A 17,493-nucleotide genomic window follows, 5' to 3' on the forward strand; every position below is an offset into this window, starting at 1 on the left:
GATCTGATATTCAGAAATAATGCCTAACTGCTGAAAAACACATTTTCAGATGTTTTAACAGGGTACAAGCATTCATCTTTTAGGAACATACTTCAGTACTCCTTTATATTCAAAGATGGGGAAATGAAATAATTAGTAATTATAAATGCTTTTAGCAGATGAGGACAAAGATTTATAACATTTTTTTACATAATCCTCAAGATAAGATGATGAATTATCAGTAGTATATTTTGCTCTCTGATACAGTCTATAAAAAGTTGGGAAATTAGCTAGAAGAAAATTACTAATTTTACTTTCACTACTAAGCATAGCATTATCTTCTGCAAGTGATATCATCATTAAATTTCATATCATTTGGTTTTAGGATCTTTTTACTTTCTCGGGTATTTCTGTAACAATTTTCATTTCTATTTTGAAAACAGTCAGTCAGACAATGGATTGCTCTCCTATGAGTATGCCGTAACGAGTGACTTTTTGAAACATTTTGGAATTTCTGTGTTTTGAGGTATTAGTGCCATAGCAAAAAATATGTCCTTTTTCAACTGAGACTTAATTGTCTCTTTGGTTGAAAGAAGTACTAATAAACTGTTAGCAACACATAAAGCTTTAGTGTTACCAAGAGATTTCAATTCAGCTAAGAGTGAATTCTGGAAAGCAACATTACTCAATTTATTGTTATAATCAAATGACCTGTGCGAATGACTATGGGTAATGCAATGATACTCATTTGTTTCTTCTAGTGCAGTCTGGTTTTTCTTTTTCATGTTTCCACATTTCTTATCTACAAAACATTCTCAAGCATCATATTCCTAGACACCACATTAAAATAATTTTTATTTTGTTTTGCCCTAGTTACATGCTGTCTTACAGCTGACAGTCTATCATGCATGAGCAATGAGAAACTTCCTCATAAACTGCAGCATGTTTGGGTAGCCATTACTACCTTTACTCATTCATACAAAACCATGTGTCTGTTCAGTCTTTACTGGGTCTCCATTGATTTGCCAGGAATGTTTCCACAATCATCACAGCCACTGCCATTTTCAGAGTAAAGATGTAACCAATACAATCATATTAACAAAATAACAATACACTCATATTAACATAAGCATTTTTTAAATTCAATGTTACATAGCTATCACTGTGTCTGTACTGCATACTTACCTGTTGATGTCTGGGCCTCGAAGTGTCCATATTGTAAGATCAAATAACTTTTAGGAGCAACAAATTTGACTATATGCAGTAATACATTCTGCAGTTTTTGCAGATAGGCTAGCTGCTAACTACTTTCCAAACTTGCCTTTTGGCATTGCAGGGTTGCTGTAGTTATTTCTGTACAAAGTTTGTAAAAAAAGCCCAACAACCAAAACCCAAAAAACTCTTGGTTTAAAGCTGCTATATATATAATTGTTGTCTGACATCAGGTCTGGTACACTAGTCAGTCTGGAGAAATAAAACAGCCTTTAGCTAAGACAGATGAGAACTGATTATTCAGAAGTCCCCTCGGGAATGAATACCCTGACATTTTCTTTTACTGATTTCCAACACTTTTTTCTCACTGACCAGATTTCTCAGTATTAAAGCAGAAGTCTCATTGTAGATTCCAAGATAATTTTTGGTAGTCTCAATTCGCACCTCAGTTCTCTGAAAATCACATGTAGTTCTCCTCTAAACTTTAAAGGCCCATTGCCACCAGCCAGCAGTCCTTCTGCAATCTTCTCAAAACGCTACGAAAAGAAAACACAACAAAGTTCCTAAGGACCACAGTCATCTATTTGTTGAGTGTTAAGCCTGAATAAAAATTTTCAGAAATCTTTAATAAGGCTTCTTGGGAGAAATTCAAGACACTGATGACCACCTTATTTCAAACGCTATCCTGTAAATAGTACTGAGGTCCTTTGAAATAAAACTTATTAGTGACAATATATGGCAATCTTTTATTCTGTGTACCCAGGGAAGTATATTTAGTTTCTTCCTGTGTTTAATACTCATTCACCCGGCTAGCAAATGCAAAAAACAGAAGATTTGCTTCCCAGTTTTACATAGAAAGTCTCAAACATTCAAAATAAACTTATTTCAACCATGGAATTCACTCCAGTCTCAAGACAATCTGAAATGAAAACATTTTTCTCTTTTTTGAGCCTTGTGGTTAGTTTCTAGAGCTGTGTTTTTGCATATATTTCTCTCATCTAGAAAGCTGGCTTATGGTCTTCTTTCCCCTCATTCTGGGAACCCTCACTGCCCATTCATACCTCTACACCATCTTCTCCATGTTGGCAAAATCATTTGCCCCATGATGAACCAGAGTGATGACCTGATTTAAGTTGACCCTTGTTTCTGGTGTAGAATGAGGAAATACGAAATTTGCTCCTGCGAAAACTGTCAGAATAGCCAAAGGTCAGGTCTCTTCAGTAAGACTTCATCCCCTAAAAAAAAATTGTTGTAAGCATGCTATCCATTTCAACCTTTCCCTTACTCACGTGACACACAGATGAAATATGGGATGTTCCTTAAAACAGAGGAAGGGAGAAGGAAAATAGTTTTCCTTAAAAGGCAAATATCCCTAGTATTCATCTCAAGATGAATTCTTGTATTATTTTTATTTGATTTCTATGTAGAAAATGTTGAATTTCCTATTAAAAATATCACATATAATTTGTATTTAACTTCAAATAGTGTGCAGTGGATCAAAATTAGTACTATGAAAGCAAGATGATTAGTTTTTAAGCTTTAACCTAGTAGGCACAAATGAAATAAACACATTTCTGTTATGTTTAGATAAGACCAATTAATTTTTTATTAGTTTTTTTATGCCTTAATAATATATACAACAGAATCAAGCAGATGCTACTAGTGTAGAAAAGAAAAATATCATGGTTCCATTTTCCATTTTTTTTTCTTTACTAAATAGAAATGCATTTTATTCTCCAAACACTTCAAAATGTAATTCTGCTCTGTTCATGTGAGCAAAAAGCTTTATTGAAGGAACTGTACTGAGAATTTCACTTGCACTGAGATCAGGATTTTAGACATAAGGTCTACCTATTCTAACAATCCTGTTACTGAATAGTAAAACATGTGGCTGAATGGGGAAAGAACCAAAATAGGTTCATGGCCAGGTAATGAAGAGGATCAAAGGCATGGAATTACTCCTGCAAAGAGTATGACCACACAGGGTAGTACTCCTTCATGGAATTGAGGAAAAGGGTGGAGATGTAATACAAAACATATTTATGATATCCTAGTGAAAATATGACAGAAGTCTATAAAATCATGAATGACATGAAGAGGACGGTTTGGGATTGATTGCTCACTCTTTTCGTATGAAACCTAGGAGGCATCAGACAAGTTAGTAAGAATCAAGAGCCGAAAGAGTCAAAGAGAAATGGTCCTTACTATATCAAGAAACAATGAAGCTCCTTGACTGAAGGTATAGTGGATGGTAAAAGTTCACATGAGGTACAGTGAAACTGGATGAGTTCACAGAAGAGAAATCTTCTGCACATTGCCTGTATATGAGATACTTAATATCAATAGGTATCTGCTATTGGCCACTTTTGGTGGCAAAATCCTTTCAAAATATACTCTTGTGCTGATTTATGTTGGTCATATCTGTGTTCTTATAACTTATAATGTAAGAAGTTACAAGTTCTGCAGGCACAATCAAACTCCCACCTGCTAACATTCAGTTTTCTTTAAATCATGTCACATAACATTTCTGTTTCCTAAGCATCATACTAAGTCCTCCTTAACTGTAATTTGGGGTTATTCTTTAAAAGATCTCTGCTCATATTTGCAATGAAATGCCAAGTTTTGAAACCACTACCATTAAATACTGCCCATCATCTCACATCTACCCTTGGAAACCAGTCTTCCTCCTCCCATACTAGGTTCACAACTACTGTCACAGGTCTTATTTGTTTTCAGCATGATCAACAAGCTAATCTCATTTTTTACCTCCTCTTGAACTGTTTGGAGTAGATAGCAGAGCTCAACTGTCAGCAAAACATAAATCATTTGGACAATTTTTGAATGCTCTGGTCAACTTGTACCATGACTCTCACCTGATCCTGTGTGTCATCTCACTAACTTTCCTTGAACAAAATATGTCTTCATAACCTTTAGAGAAAGATTACTTTTCGAGTGATGCTCCTACCTTTCATGCCTGGAAAGGAATTGGACAGAATATTTCACTTTAAACAGTTACTTCATTCTTCAAGAAGTTTTAAAGAGCAGCAACTGTAGCTATGGGATTGTCACTGTTATGTTTGGATTTTTTTTGATACCTGATAATGACTTCTCCAGGGACAGACTGTTGTGAATGCTTTTCCTTTAGCACCCTAGTATCATATAAAAAGCCTACATCTTGCCTATGTATTATTATAATGTGGTGGTTATTAAAGCTGCTTTAGTTGTTTCAGATCCAAGGCAGATTTTGTGACCTGGAGTTTTTATATTTTCCGTCATTTATAATAATGTTGCAGTGTAATTTTAGATGGAAACAGCAAATAACCTATTACTGATATTTACAACAAGCAGTAACTATGTGAAAGAAGATACTGCATCACCTAAGGCATGGTCATAATGCATGCTTTTCATCATTTGTACAATACTTGTATACAAGAGTTTACTGTTTTAAATCATGCTGTGTTTTCAGTCTTGTAGTCCTGAGGGTCACGTTGGAAAAGGCTTGTCAGATCTACAGGGTTAGTATTTTACTGTTCATCACCTGGATAGCTTAGGCCACCAGAATACTAATATGCATTCTGCTAGACCAAATTTGGTAGACACTTATAGACAATGTGATGAACATGAAAAGAGGAATCAGAACTGACAGTAATGAACATCACAGCAAACAGCTGCAGCTGCTGAGTAGCAAACAGCCAAATATAATAAATTAATGTTCTGTATGCCACAAAACTCTTTCAAGAAGATTTGGGAGCTTAGTATCATCCCATTAAACCCAGTTACAAAGAAGTTTGATAGTGAAATGTCTTAATTGCTCCCACTGGGAATACATGGAATTGACCAGTTTTGCTACAGATCAGGCTCTTTTAGAAAGGAAGCAAAACAATCAGAGGTTTTGCACTGTACTGAGTGATTGTGGACTCTGTCTGGTTCTAATTCAGGAGTATGTCTGCTGCTAGATGAGCCATTTGTCTGAGCATTAACAGCCACATGAAGGGCATGAAAGAGAAAATAAGTGATATCTTGCCCTGCAACTAGGATATTTACAATGCCTAGCGTACTGATTTACTAAGCTGTGCCATATATTGTACTGGAAACATGTTTAATACTGCAGAGTGAGCCATAGTTCTCTCTGATCGGAGAGAAAAATCTGAATTTGCCTGAGAGTCATGAGAGTTGTCCCTTATATTCACAAAATAGACAGCAACATATCACTATAAATTAATACTGTATTTGCCAGCAGGCAGTGGAAAGAACTGAAAATTGCATTGCCTTTGATAACTACCAGAAAGGAATACAGCATTCCTCTTAAAGAAATTGGCTCACCAGTTTCAGTCAGCCAGGTTTGGAACTTCCATCCATTATAAATGAACTATAATCTCCAAATGCGTTTGATTCTATCAGATCAAATCTCCATTGAAAGCTAATCCTAAACTACATTCTGTTTTCATTCCTACGGCTTTACTAGTTAATGAAACAGATCAGGGCATGCATCTGAGCAGTGACCTACGGTCATTTATACCGTAAAATTGTTAGCACATTCCCTGTTCTCTTTTGGATTGAACCAGCTGGCTTTTCTGGGCATTATCCAGGCATGGCTCAGGAGAAAGTATGTGCCAGGGACTGTCTCCAATTGTCTGTGTGGATTCAGACTCCCTTTTCTGCACAGTGAGAGTGTTCAGCTGTGTGCACACAAGCCATGCCATGCTACTTGGTCTCAAGGCAAGAGAATGGTCCTTGAATGATTTCTTTTATTAATGTAGATATTAGTATACATAGTCTACGTGAACAAAGCTCATTTTTACCGTATAAATTTCCACCATCAGGAGTAAAGCACAGGCTGGGTAGCTTATTAATGTTGAGTATAATTTTCAAGATATTTTTGATCTTTTCAGTCCTGAACTAACTGGCATCTCTGCAGTAGAAGTAACAGTTTTTGCTCTTCCATGTACCTACATCTCAGTGTTACTTAGGACTCTTGTTTTTCGCTTCAGTGTTTCTCCTATAGCGTCTATCTCAGTGTTGCCTACCCAATCCTCTATTCCCTTCTCTACACATTGTTGGAAGATTAAGTTCTCCAACAAGTCATCAGACTTTTCAGGAACCTACTGCTGCATACCGTGCCTAGCTATTCAGTATAATCAAGAGAATTTGTAACACACCAGCTAAGCCTTTTTTGACTCCTTATCCATGTGTACTTTCTGCTATGATCCATACTGAACAAAAATGTTTTCTTCTGCCAAATATAGCCCTGGTATACCTGTGCCATTGGCTATTTGATACCACTGTCACTGTTGACAGACAGAAGGAAAATGAAAATAATAAATTGTTCTTACAGTTCTGAGATGTAAATGGTGGCATGGACCATGGTGTCCCATGGCAATTCTTATAAGGCTGTTCGCTGGGGCAGTGGCTAATCCCAAGTACAGAGGCTGGTCTTCCCCAACAGATCTATGAAAAATATAACAGTACTTTTACAAGCCTGTCATTCCCCAGTACACAGTCTTAGCAAGCAATGGCCTGAGTCATGCAATCTGGGATACAAGACAATGTGTTTATGGTACCATCATCAGAAAGTCAGTTCTAGTGGGCTCTTCTTAATTTACTGGTGCTCTTTTCAAATGTGATTGCCTACCCATGTGTGAACTGGTTTGCAGTGGCATTAACAAGCAATACAGAAATGTGCAAATCCAACACTAAATGATCAAAATTGAGAACCTTCTAATTACCTTAGAATGTTAAAGGCAGTTAACATTAGTATGTCCAGCTGTTGTGCAAATCAACAAAAAATCCCAGTAAATACTATTTTCCTTTGAAAAGATATCCTCCTGTGAACAGAAGAAGCCAAAATTCAGTTTATTTAGTCCCCATCTATATTTTCATAAATTGACAGTAACAGAGTGGGGTTTTTTTTACCATGCTGTCTGCAAAGTTCTCTGTGTTCTCAGAAGATCAGACAAACTTATTCCCTATAGTCACAGCAAAGTGAAATTTTGTAAGTTACAATGAGGTCTACTTGACAGAGAATCCTGGGCTTGATGGTATTCTAGCTCCATTATCTTGTCATGCGTCATTCAGTAAGAAAATATTCATGCCATATTTCTTTTGAGCTATTTTTGAACACACTTTTTCTCATTATCTTTTTATGTTCTTGAGAGAGAGAGGAAAAAAAAAAAAAAGAACTATGCCCCTTCCTTGCCATTTGAACTTGCTCTCATCCCAAATATTTTAACAAACACAGGAGTGCTGGTGCTGGCTAATTTTATACTTGCATGATGCATTACTTTCAACACCGCAACTGTGTTAATTGTTAAATTTAAAAAAATGTTTAAATTAGCTTGTCATCACTGGTTTTGCAGTTCTACCTGAATGACTAGTTTTCATAGTGACTCTGACAATACCTATATCTAAAAGGTTGTATGTTTTGTGCTCAGTGATCATCCTACCTAGTGAGATTCCTTAAGTTCAGGAAATTTATCTTCCCAGTGTGAGGTGAGATCCATCTCTATAGTACTTAAATATTGTTTGCAGTAAAAGCTTATTTCAACTTGTTCTTCTGATAGTATAAGAACTACTGTAAATGTATCTATTCAAATGTATATATAAATGTATAAATACTGTGTGCTTTTTAAAGATTGTGTGTCTGTGTGAGAGAGGGGAAAAAAGGAAAGAGAGGAGAGTGAGTGTAAGTGACAAACTACAGCTTATGTGATCATTTAAATACTACAAAAAAATGAAATGTGAACCAGTGGCTGGAGGACTCAACTGGAATTTAGAAAACCCAGGCATCACTCCCAGTTTCTGTCAGTGACTCATCACGTGACCTTCAATGGCCTGAGTGGATAGCAAGTTTGAAAAGTTGGCCTTAACCTTTATGCACTGCTGCATCCCTATCTTCAAAATCAAAATAATGGTACTTCACAAAATAACGTTGAGAATACCTTGTTATTCACAGGTGAAACATATGAATCTCTTCATAGTTATTTGCTGCTTCTTTGTCATTCTCCTTAGCTATGTGAAAAGTAAAATGCCCTTTTCAGCTTGGGTGCATTAGAACCAGATCCATCAACTTGCAGTGAAAGAATTGCCTGGCTTGGCAAAGTTTCTGTCCATCAAAAAACTATTAATCTCATCTTTACATGATTTTGTTTTTTCTTCCTGAACTGTTCTGGAAGTAGAATTTAATTCTCTCTTCTTCCACTGAATGTCTTAAAATTCCAGAACCATGCCTCCATTGGTGGTCTAGCCAAACCTGATTTCTTTGTGTACATGGGCATAGCTACAGCAAGAATAGTGGAGAGTCTCTATCTGTGCCCACGTACACGGAGGACCTCAACTAGTGCCTGTTGAAGGCACTAATAAACTGTGCTGTCCCTTACCAAGCTCTCCTGGGGCTTCCCCCTGCCCCTTGCCCATGGACTCTGGAGCATCATTCCAGCTTAGCCCGGGGTCCTTGGTCCTTACCTAAGCTATGTTGGGGGGTGGGGGGGGTGGGGGTGATCCCATCTCCTGATGTTCCTGGCTGGACTTGTTGCAGAGAACCAGATCTGACTCATTACCTTGCCTTGTCTGATGGTCACTGGGCTGTCAGTGGAGCCTGCTACTGTCACCAACAAAACCCTATTCAGGTCCTCTAGGCAGTCACTGCCTGTGCTGTGGTCATTCTCCATTCTGTCTCATTTTCCCTGTGGAAGCAGCCCTGCTCTTGCTGTTCATGAAACTTCCAAATTGATTTCAAGGTCATGCTACTGAAGTTGAGAGATGCTGGCTTAAATTTCCATGGAGATGGTAAGAAATTCTATGTATGGGATTTCAGGTGCCGAAAGTAGGCATCTAGAGCCGTTGGAGTTGCTCCAGGCTGTCTAAGCTATTCACGCACCTCTGTCAAGTATGTCATAGACTTTATAGAAGATGCATGCCCTTCTGGAGAAGTATCTGAGGAGCTGGTGAGATAACTCAAATGGCAAAAGATGTTTGTATTTAAGCAACTGAATTCCAGGCTACATCTCTCTCACTTTCAGGTCAGAGGCTTTAACCTACGGCCTTTGCAAAAATGGAGAGACAGGTTAGTTCATCAAAGGAACAGCACAGATGCCCACTTCAGAGGATTCAGAGCTGAGAATCCTCTCTCAGCAGAGGCATAAAAGTACTAGAACTTAGTGTGATTGAAAGTATGTCTTTGTCTTCAGCATTTTTCTGTGATTTTTCTTTGTTATCCCTAAAAAGATCTCAGAGAATGATCATTTAGACTCCAAGATCATTCTCCATGGCTTACTTCTCACTGTACTGTACACAGGCACTTAAATTTTCATGTGCACAGCAGAGGAGAGATGAATCAGCAAGTCAGCCCTTCTGGATCTTCTCACAGCACACCTCATGTTTCATTCTCGCTAACTTTTCCTCTTTCAAGTAATTTAACAGACTCAAAGTATGTGATTTAGACACTTATTGCGTAGAGGTACATAGCTATAGAAGATACCTTCTGTGGAAGTCCCATGTTTGTGAAGTGCCTAGTGATTGGTCTATGCATTGGGTTTTACCTTCTCTTTCAGAAAAAAAAAGGATTATAAAAATCCTCCAGGCTCATCAACTCTGGTACTTTGCTGTCACAAAAAACTAGACTGGTCTCTTTCATAGGATGATGATACTCTATATAAATGCTATTTAAGATTTTTCTATGGTTTTCTTGGTTTTGTTTTTCTTTTTAAATCTTATGGCTCCTGACTGGGTTCATTGCTTTCAAATATATGATTCAAAACTTTTCTTTTCCAGCTTCCATTTCAGTTTATATTAATTCTTCTTTGGTCTCCTTTAGTCTTCCAGCAACACTAACACTCTTCTCTTGCACTTTATTTCCATTATGTATTTGTATAAGAATAATACTACTATTTCTAGCCTTTGTTGAAGGAAGCTAGGCAAGCTGACCTCTCCTAGGACATGACGCCTCAAAGAGCTCTTCTTCTGAGCAGCCCCCAACCAGAATTTGTATTTAGGGGCTGAGCTGTGCTAAGTCACATTGTGTCACAGAAATTATGCTCTTTCCATACCACAAACTGATCATACATGGCTCAGAGGCACTCATTCTCTCATAGCTACTACCCTGAAAGTGCTTGCAGTATCAATAGTGTCCAGACCCACCTCTATAGCATATTACTGATCATTTTGGTATCTTGTACAAAATTACTGTACCCAGCACTAAAACCAGTGAATTTTGTTTTAGTAAGATCAAAATAAAATACCATGTATTTTCTCATGACCCTTTACTCTTTTAAAGATAGTGCTTTCACTGTTCACTCTTAAGTACATCTAAGTTCCATTTTCTAGACTAAATTGTGGTTAAGACTTTTTCTAAGACTAGAAATGCAATTACCTGTAAATTACAATGCCACTTAGATTACTGCTACAGCTACTGTTGTCCAAAGAACTGGTGACCAATATCTATTTAAAAGCATTAAAATAAAATTTAATATTTATTTGGTTTCTCAGTGATTTTTCCATATTTAAATAGAAAATGTATCTGAACTTCATCAGCCTCTGATGAAGATATTAAAAAGCCAGGAGAAGCACCATTTTCAGAATTTGAAGTTACACAAAGTTTTTCAATTTCTTTTGAGAATCAAAGTAGATGTGAGTTTACACATGTATTTTTGACAGTGACATTTTTATTTCTTGACAATTTGATTCCTTGATTTTATGATTGATATTTTGATTATCTTTCTTCTGAACCAAATACTTCTTCAGATAGTGATGCAATCCATTTGGTTATTTCTGAGAAAATCTAGCTTTATTGAGAAGAGACAGTGGGAGGAATAGAAATCCCATGCTTACATATGCTACATGCATGTAAGACAGTCATTGAATTAAGAAACGACTTATTAGAACTTAAGCATTAATTGAGTGTTAAAATAAATGTGAGAGAACAGAAAGGACTGTTGTAAGGAAGGATAAGCAGCTAACAGAATAAAGATAGTTGCTAGCCCCTGTGGTATCAAAACCTACAACAACAAAAGAAATACTCTAGAAACTGTGTGTGTGAATAAATCTAATGATTAAAATGTCTCAAATGAAATTGGACATGGTACTTTCATATTTCTTATCTGTAACGTACAGAGACTCATTAGGGCATTGCTGTGTTGAAATTTCTGTGCAAATGACCTTGGCATAGGCAGTCCTTGCTGAGCCTATTTATGGAGAAAACATGCAAGAGAAGTGTGCTAGGGAGTAAACGTCTGGGCTATACCACTGCAACTAGATATATATGAATGAGCTTCAGTGTGGACTCAGCCATATTCACTTGCATTCCATGTAGGAAGGAAATTTTACTTCTTTGCTTATAACTCTATTTTGAGTTCCTGGTTGAAAATCTGCAAGATATTTCTCTAAATGCACCCAAGAGGTGCATGTGTGAATATTAAAAAAGCCTGTAGCAGTTCTTACTGTTGGTGTGACTAGGAGATCATGTCACACCTGCAAAATAACTACCATGGTCTTTTAAAAAGAAAGTTGAAATTAAACACAATTGTATTGAAGAATCTGCATACAGACAGAATGCTCAAACATGGCTTATCTGCAGCATCTTTACATTTTAATTATTATTTTAAAAGCTTAATTGGTAATTATAAAACTATCTAATTTTCAATAAAAATGACATGTTAAAACCAGCTCTTGGTAAGCACTGTTGAAACTGGTGACAGCTTGAACAGGAATACAAATTATCAGTATCAAAATGTTCCTGTTCATTCTCAAGAAGATGGTTTGATAACATATTTTATAAAGTATGTAGTATATAATATTATTTAAAATGTATTTACTACTGATATAATATTTTCTGTTATATCTGTTTCACAAGATGTATAATCTTTTAATTCTTGGCAAAGGCATGAATGTGGAAATTTGAAGATGTACAACTATAAATTAAATTGATTTGGTATCTCACTGAGTACAGGCTACCATAAGTGGCACAATTTTGAATGCTGCACGTACAGTGCAATGTTAGATAATTTGTTTGCTATAAAAAAAAATTCTAGTATTTATTTTCTAAATTTTTCTTTATACAGATGAGTGGACTTCAATCCTGTTTTGCTCATTCACACATGGAACAGCAACCCCCTTTTTTTTTGTAAGAAATTTCTCATCATAATGACATGACAAGATCAAAGGACCCAATAAAATATTACTCCTGGGTACCTGCAGTTGTATTATTTTATCTGTGAATGTATACCACAGAAACAGATCTTTTCCAAGAGATCCTTGGCTTTCTGTACAACTCCTGTGGTCTTGGAATGGAATTTGTGATATTTTCCAGCAAAATATTTCATATTCTGCCTTCACAATAACATGGCTAGAAAATTTCCATATGAATGGCTACTCATGAAAGTTTATGATATAAAATGTCCTTTGATCATTTTAAAAGTACGAAAAAATGAAACTATCTTTAGATGAACAATTCCTAGTTGAACTCAAGCTTTTCTACTGTGTTTTCTTCCTTAAAACTTTTGTGTATTTATTTCCCAACTTTATTGAAATTGTGTGGGTTGGTGTAGAGTTTTTTCTTGCTATGCTACACAGATATATTTCTTTTGTTCTCAAGATTGGTTTTTCCTTTTTTTTAAAAAAGTTATTTTAGTTTAATTAGTAGGTTCAAACTCTTGAATTAGTGTCTCTTTTTTTCATTCTTTTTTTCTTTTTTTAAATCAGCTTTCCTGCATGCTGGTTAAGATATTTGAAAATTAACCTGTATTCTGCAGAAGTTACCTCTGTCTTCTGCACCTGCTACTTGCAAATATTCTTGCCCTTTTTCAGTGATTTAAAAAGTATCTGTAAATATATTTTGGTTTTGATTTCAAAATTATATTTTCCGATAAATTTGATATTAAGAGAATCATGGCAGGCTTATATAATGATTCTAAATTTTCACTCATTTTTCTTCCTAAATGGAGGCCATTCTTCCTTTCCTCATTTCACTTAGGTTTTTTTTTGTGGTTTCAAAATATATGAAATGTAAATAATGTTTTATTCCTTTATAATTTTGATTTTTGTTTTATTTTGTCCTACTTATTGTAGTTCATCATAAAAATATTTGGTTTCTATAATCATATGAACCATTCCATTGGATCACATTGTTATTTTATGTAAAACATTTATAATGACCATGCTCTGTGGTCAGATTTTTAAATGCCCTCATAGTTCTGCTATTTCACCTTTACTGACTAAAAAGTAAACTTTAATTAAAAGAAATTTAATAAATCTTGATGTTCTTTCTCCTTTTTTTAAGAGAAATTTTCATTTCTTATGAATTCATACAGTTTTACATTGTTTCTACTGATTCAGGTAGAAAGATTTTATGAGTTTATTCAAAGTAATAGGCTGGAAGTATTGATAGCATCATTCTTCATCTCCTGAAGAAATAAAAGTTTTGATTTTTGCGTTAGTTAATACCTAAGAATATTACTTCGATGACACATATGCCAGAAGTTTGGCAAAAGTCAGTACTGTTTCTGCATTAAAATATGTAAAAAATCCTATCATAATCATTCAAGAACAAAATTAATCACAAAAATGTTATTTAACAAATATTATGTCACTCTAATAAGAAATTTTATCACATTAACAATAATAAGATGACATGTTTTTTTCATTTCAGTGACATATACAAGGTCTTCAGTTCCCATGTTTTGGAAAGGAATATTTGCAACAGGAGAAAAAAAGAATTCTTCCCTCTGCTTAGATTTATTACTAAAAGTATTTTACCAGTGCTTGACAGCTTGACACAATGATCAGAACAAAGTATAACCAAGAATAAGAGCCAGTGGGTCAAAATAAGATATGTAGAAGCAAAAAAGTTGCCAAGTTTATCTGAATTAGTAAATTGCAAGCAATGAGAATTATTTCACTGTTATTTTTGCAAAGATTTGATTTATGCTGTCACAAACAAGGCATATAAGTGAAAATTCCCTGTGAGGTGATAAAGGATCAGTTTTATAAGGAATACCCTTTTTTTCTTTTCACGTTTGCACATTTTCCCTCCTACTTGCTACTTATAATAGACAAGATAGGAAGTTTTAATAGTGCATGGATGATGAGCCATTGAAGGCAGATTACAAAATACAATAAAGCATATGTTTTTTATCACAATAGGACAGCATAATAAACACGTTAAATATATTGGATGAGGTCTACAGTGTGTATAAATCAGTTCTTGCTGTCAGTTTTTCACAGATTACTGCCTTAAATCCTGGCTTGTTTAGGTGAAATGGTATGGAAATGGGCATTTAAAAGATAAAGAAAGTACAAAATAGTGTAAAATGGAACCTCAAGGGATTAGATCTTCAGCTTTTAACTCCAACACAAATGGAGAACAAAGCTGCAGATTTTGTCCCAACATTAATGAATTACAGAGCCGGATTGTTTCTCATGTCAAAGTTACAAGAAGGCTAAATGGATAATGACAGCAGATAATAGATATAGTAGCTGTGCAGATTAATTTGAATATAAATTTAATTTCATACACAATTGAGAGGCAAAATTTTCCTAAACTATATCTCTCATCTGTCAAACAAGACAGTCCTTAAGGAGTCACCTTTATAGATTCAAAATGCTATATTAAGTTCAGTGGGTAGGATTCCTCTTTCTAACATTCCTCACTCTACTATCCACAAAACCAAAAGTGCCTTTCCAGGGTTATTTGCAACAAAATGATGAGCTAATATCAAAATCATAAGCTATAAACATTTCCTTTCCTGTTTGCTTATCTGAATGTGTTTTCGCTTTTACTTTGGAAAACCATTTGCATTCCCAACTGGAACAATTTAGCATAATAAAATAGAGAAGAAAAAGAGAGAGAGACCATTTCTGGTGAAGGATCACAATAAAGCAATCGTGTTTTAATGTTTAGACCCTAAATACTTAAAACAATGCCACAGACAGAAATCCATTAGTCCAAGGCAAAAAGGATATCTCATTGTATAGCTGCAAGAGTATCAACAGAAAACAAATTCAAGTGCCAAAAGGGTGCTGAAGATCTACATCAACTGAGTTATAAATTGAACAATTATGAAACAGCACCTCCTACCTGGGATCAGCCTGGAGAAGAGGAGACTGAGGGGAGATCCCATCGCGGTCTACAGCTTCCTCGCAATGGGAATGGGAGGGACAGGTGCTGATGTCTTCTCCTTGACGACCAATGATAGAACCCCAGGGAACAGCAGGAAGATATGCCAGGGGAGGTTTAGTTTGGACATTAGGAAAAGGTTCTTCACCCAGAGGATGGTGCAGCACTGGAAGAGGCTCCCCAGGGAGGCAGTCACGGTGCCAAGCCTGACAATATTCAAGAAGCATTTGGACAACGCCCTCAGACATATGGTGTGAATTTTGGGGTTGTCCTATGCAGGGACAGGAGTTGGACTCAATGATCCTTCTGGGTCCCTTCCAACTCAGGACATTCTATGATTCTATGATTCTATGATCCTAGAGGTTAAACCTCCTGTTTATGAAATTAATATCAAACTCATGTAGCTTTGGAAATTTTTTATTCATGCTAGATAATCCTCTCAAATTTTCCTAGGGGATTTCTGACATTTATGGCTTAAGAGAGCAGAATCCCCAACATTTTCCTTTAGAGGTAGAAGAACTAAAGTCACCTCCTGGTTTTTTTTTCTGTTCAACAAGATTTTGTGCTACATAGGAGAAAGTGGGCAATATTATTTATTTATTTCTAAAGAAGCAAGAACAATAGAAAATGAAAATATTTAGGAAGCTCAAAACTCCAGAACCTTACTAGATAAAGGAATAAAGTAACAGGTTGCTTAAGTTTTGTTTTGTTTTATTTTAACAGCACACCTTTTTACGTATTGCAAAAGATCTGTTCGGGCACACAAAGTAATGAAAGGCATAAAAGAGTCCTAGATGACACCTGCAGGTAATAATATCATTCTGCTCCTTCAGTCAAGTGAGCCTGTGTCACTTCTTCAAATCGCCTTGTGCCTTCACCGCAACCTGCCATCACTATTTCTTTCTATCTGGATGGTGTTTCAGACAGATACCCCCCTTTAAACCTCAGCCTTAGCTAATCATGGAAGAAATAAAGCAGCTGCATACTCAGTGTCAACTGAAATAGAGCCATGGAGTCAAGTACCATTAGTGAACATCTGGCACTAAAAGACAAGCTATTTTAGTATCTCTGCTAGTGAACATACAGACATGTTAAAGTCTTTCTCCCTTCATACCACACTGTCATTGCAACTCTTCTCCAAGAGCTCTGTCCATATTTTTCACACTGAACATTTCCTTTCTCAGAGCTACCTAATGTTCAAATAACCTATGGGATATTATTAACAATTTACTTTTCTTTACTGAGAGCACAATATTATTCCTCCCTATAAGACTTTGCTTTTCATTTATTCCTTTAGTCCTTCTGCTTTTGGGAGGGGAGGGAGAGAGGGGGAAGAGAAGATTATCTTTTTCTGTATTGCTTTTTCTTTAATTTAGATGGTTCTCTTGATCACTAGACATCAGGTTTGTCACTTTGAATATCAGTCTTCAGCATCATACTATTAAGCAACACATTTATTTGAGTTCGAATCTTTTCAGGTTTCCATAGTAACTGCTGCTTAGTACAGAACCTTGTAAACTGATTAAACAAAGCCACTGTAGCTCTGAAAAACTGACACGTCTGGATTTTGTTTTATTATTAAAAATGTATCTTTCTATAATGTGTGTTATGGTGAGACATGTCAACTCCAAAATCTTAAAAAATGTATACTTGTATATACATTAATTCATATAATTATAGCTGTCTGTTAATATAATACAGTATATATTTTTAAAAATATTAACTATATGCAGAATATTTTGTGTGATATATATGCAGTGTATGACAAATAAGAATAAAGAATAAAAGTACAAAGTATACAAAAATATTCATTATGAAGACCTGTCCTCTACACCAACGGAGATACAAGTTCAAGAGAAGTTGAATCATTTTCTCCTAGAAATTTAGGGATTCAAAGGCAGTGCTGTCAGTTGTCACTGAGTCTGCTGTTATTCATAATACTTATAGACAGAAGAGTTCCAGCTATCTAATATACCCACACATAACTCTAAGAAGGCAACTGTGAACTTTATCCAACTGATTTATGACATATATGAAATAAATTGGTGAATGTCAGTTCAATTATTTGTGCTACCACCAGGAAACATGTTGTATCACATTCCCCTGTTGATTGCCTTAAAACATAGCTGTTGTAAAACTGGCACAGAGACCAAATTACTCTCTTGACCTGGTCAAAGGTGAGACATAAAACAGAA

The 17,493-nt window shown here is 35.6% G+C and overlaps 1 long non-coding RNA gene across 2 annotated transcripts in view; it reads left to right on the top strand.

Moving 5' to 3' along the window:
- The window catches only part of LOC148053458 (uncharacterized), a 60,221-nt gene extending 43,367 nt beyond the window's left edge, over nt 1–16,854 (top strand). For both annotated transcript variants that reach the window (XR_015708459.1, XR_015708458.1), the window contains exons 3-4: nt 12,246–12,307; nt 13,832–16,854. This is a non-coding gene — a long non-coding RNA (uncharacterized LOC148053458). The remainder of the gene's footprint in view (nt 1–12,245; nt 12,308–13,831) is intronic.
- Nucleotides 16,855–17,493: the final 639 nt, after the last annotated feature.

This window comes from Nipponia nippon, unplaced genomic scaffold (genome assembly GCF_047370975.1).
Source record: "Nipponia nippon isolate SJK-2023a ecotype South Korea unplaced genomic scaffold, ASM4737097v1 scaffold_4, whole genome shotgun sequence".
NCBI classification, from domain to species: Eukaryota; Metazoa; Chordata; class Aves; order Pelecaniformes; family Threskiornithidae; genus Nipponia; species Nipponia nippon.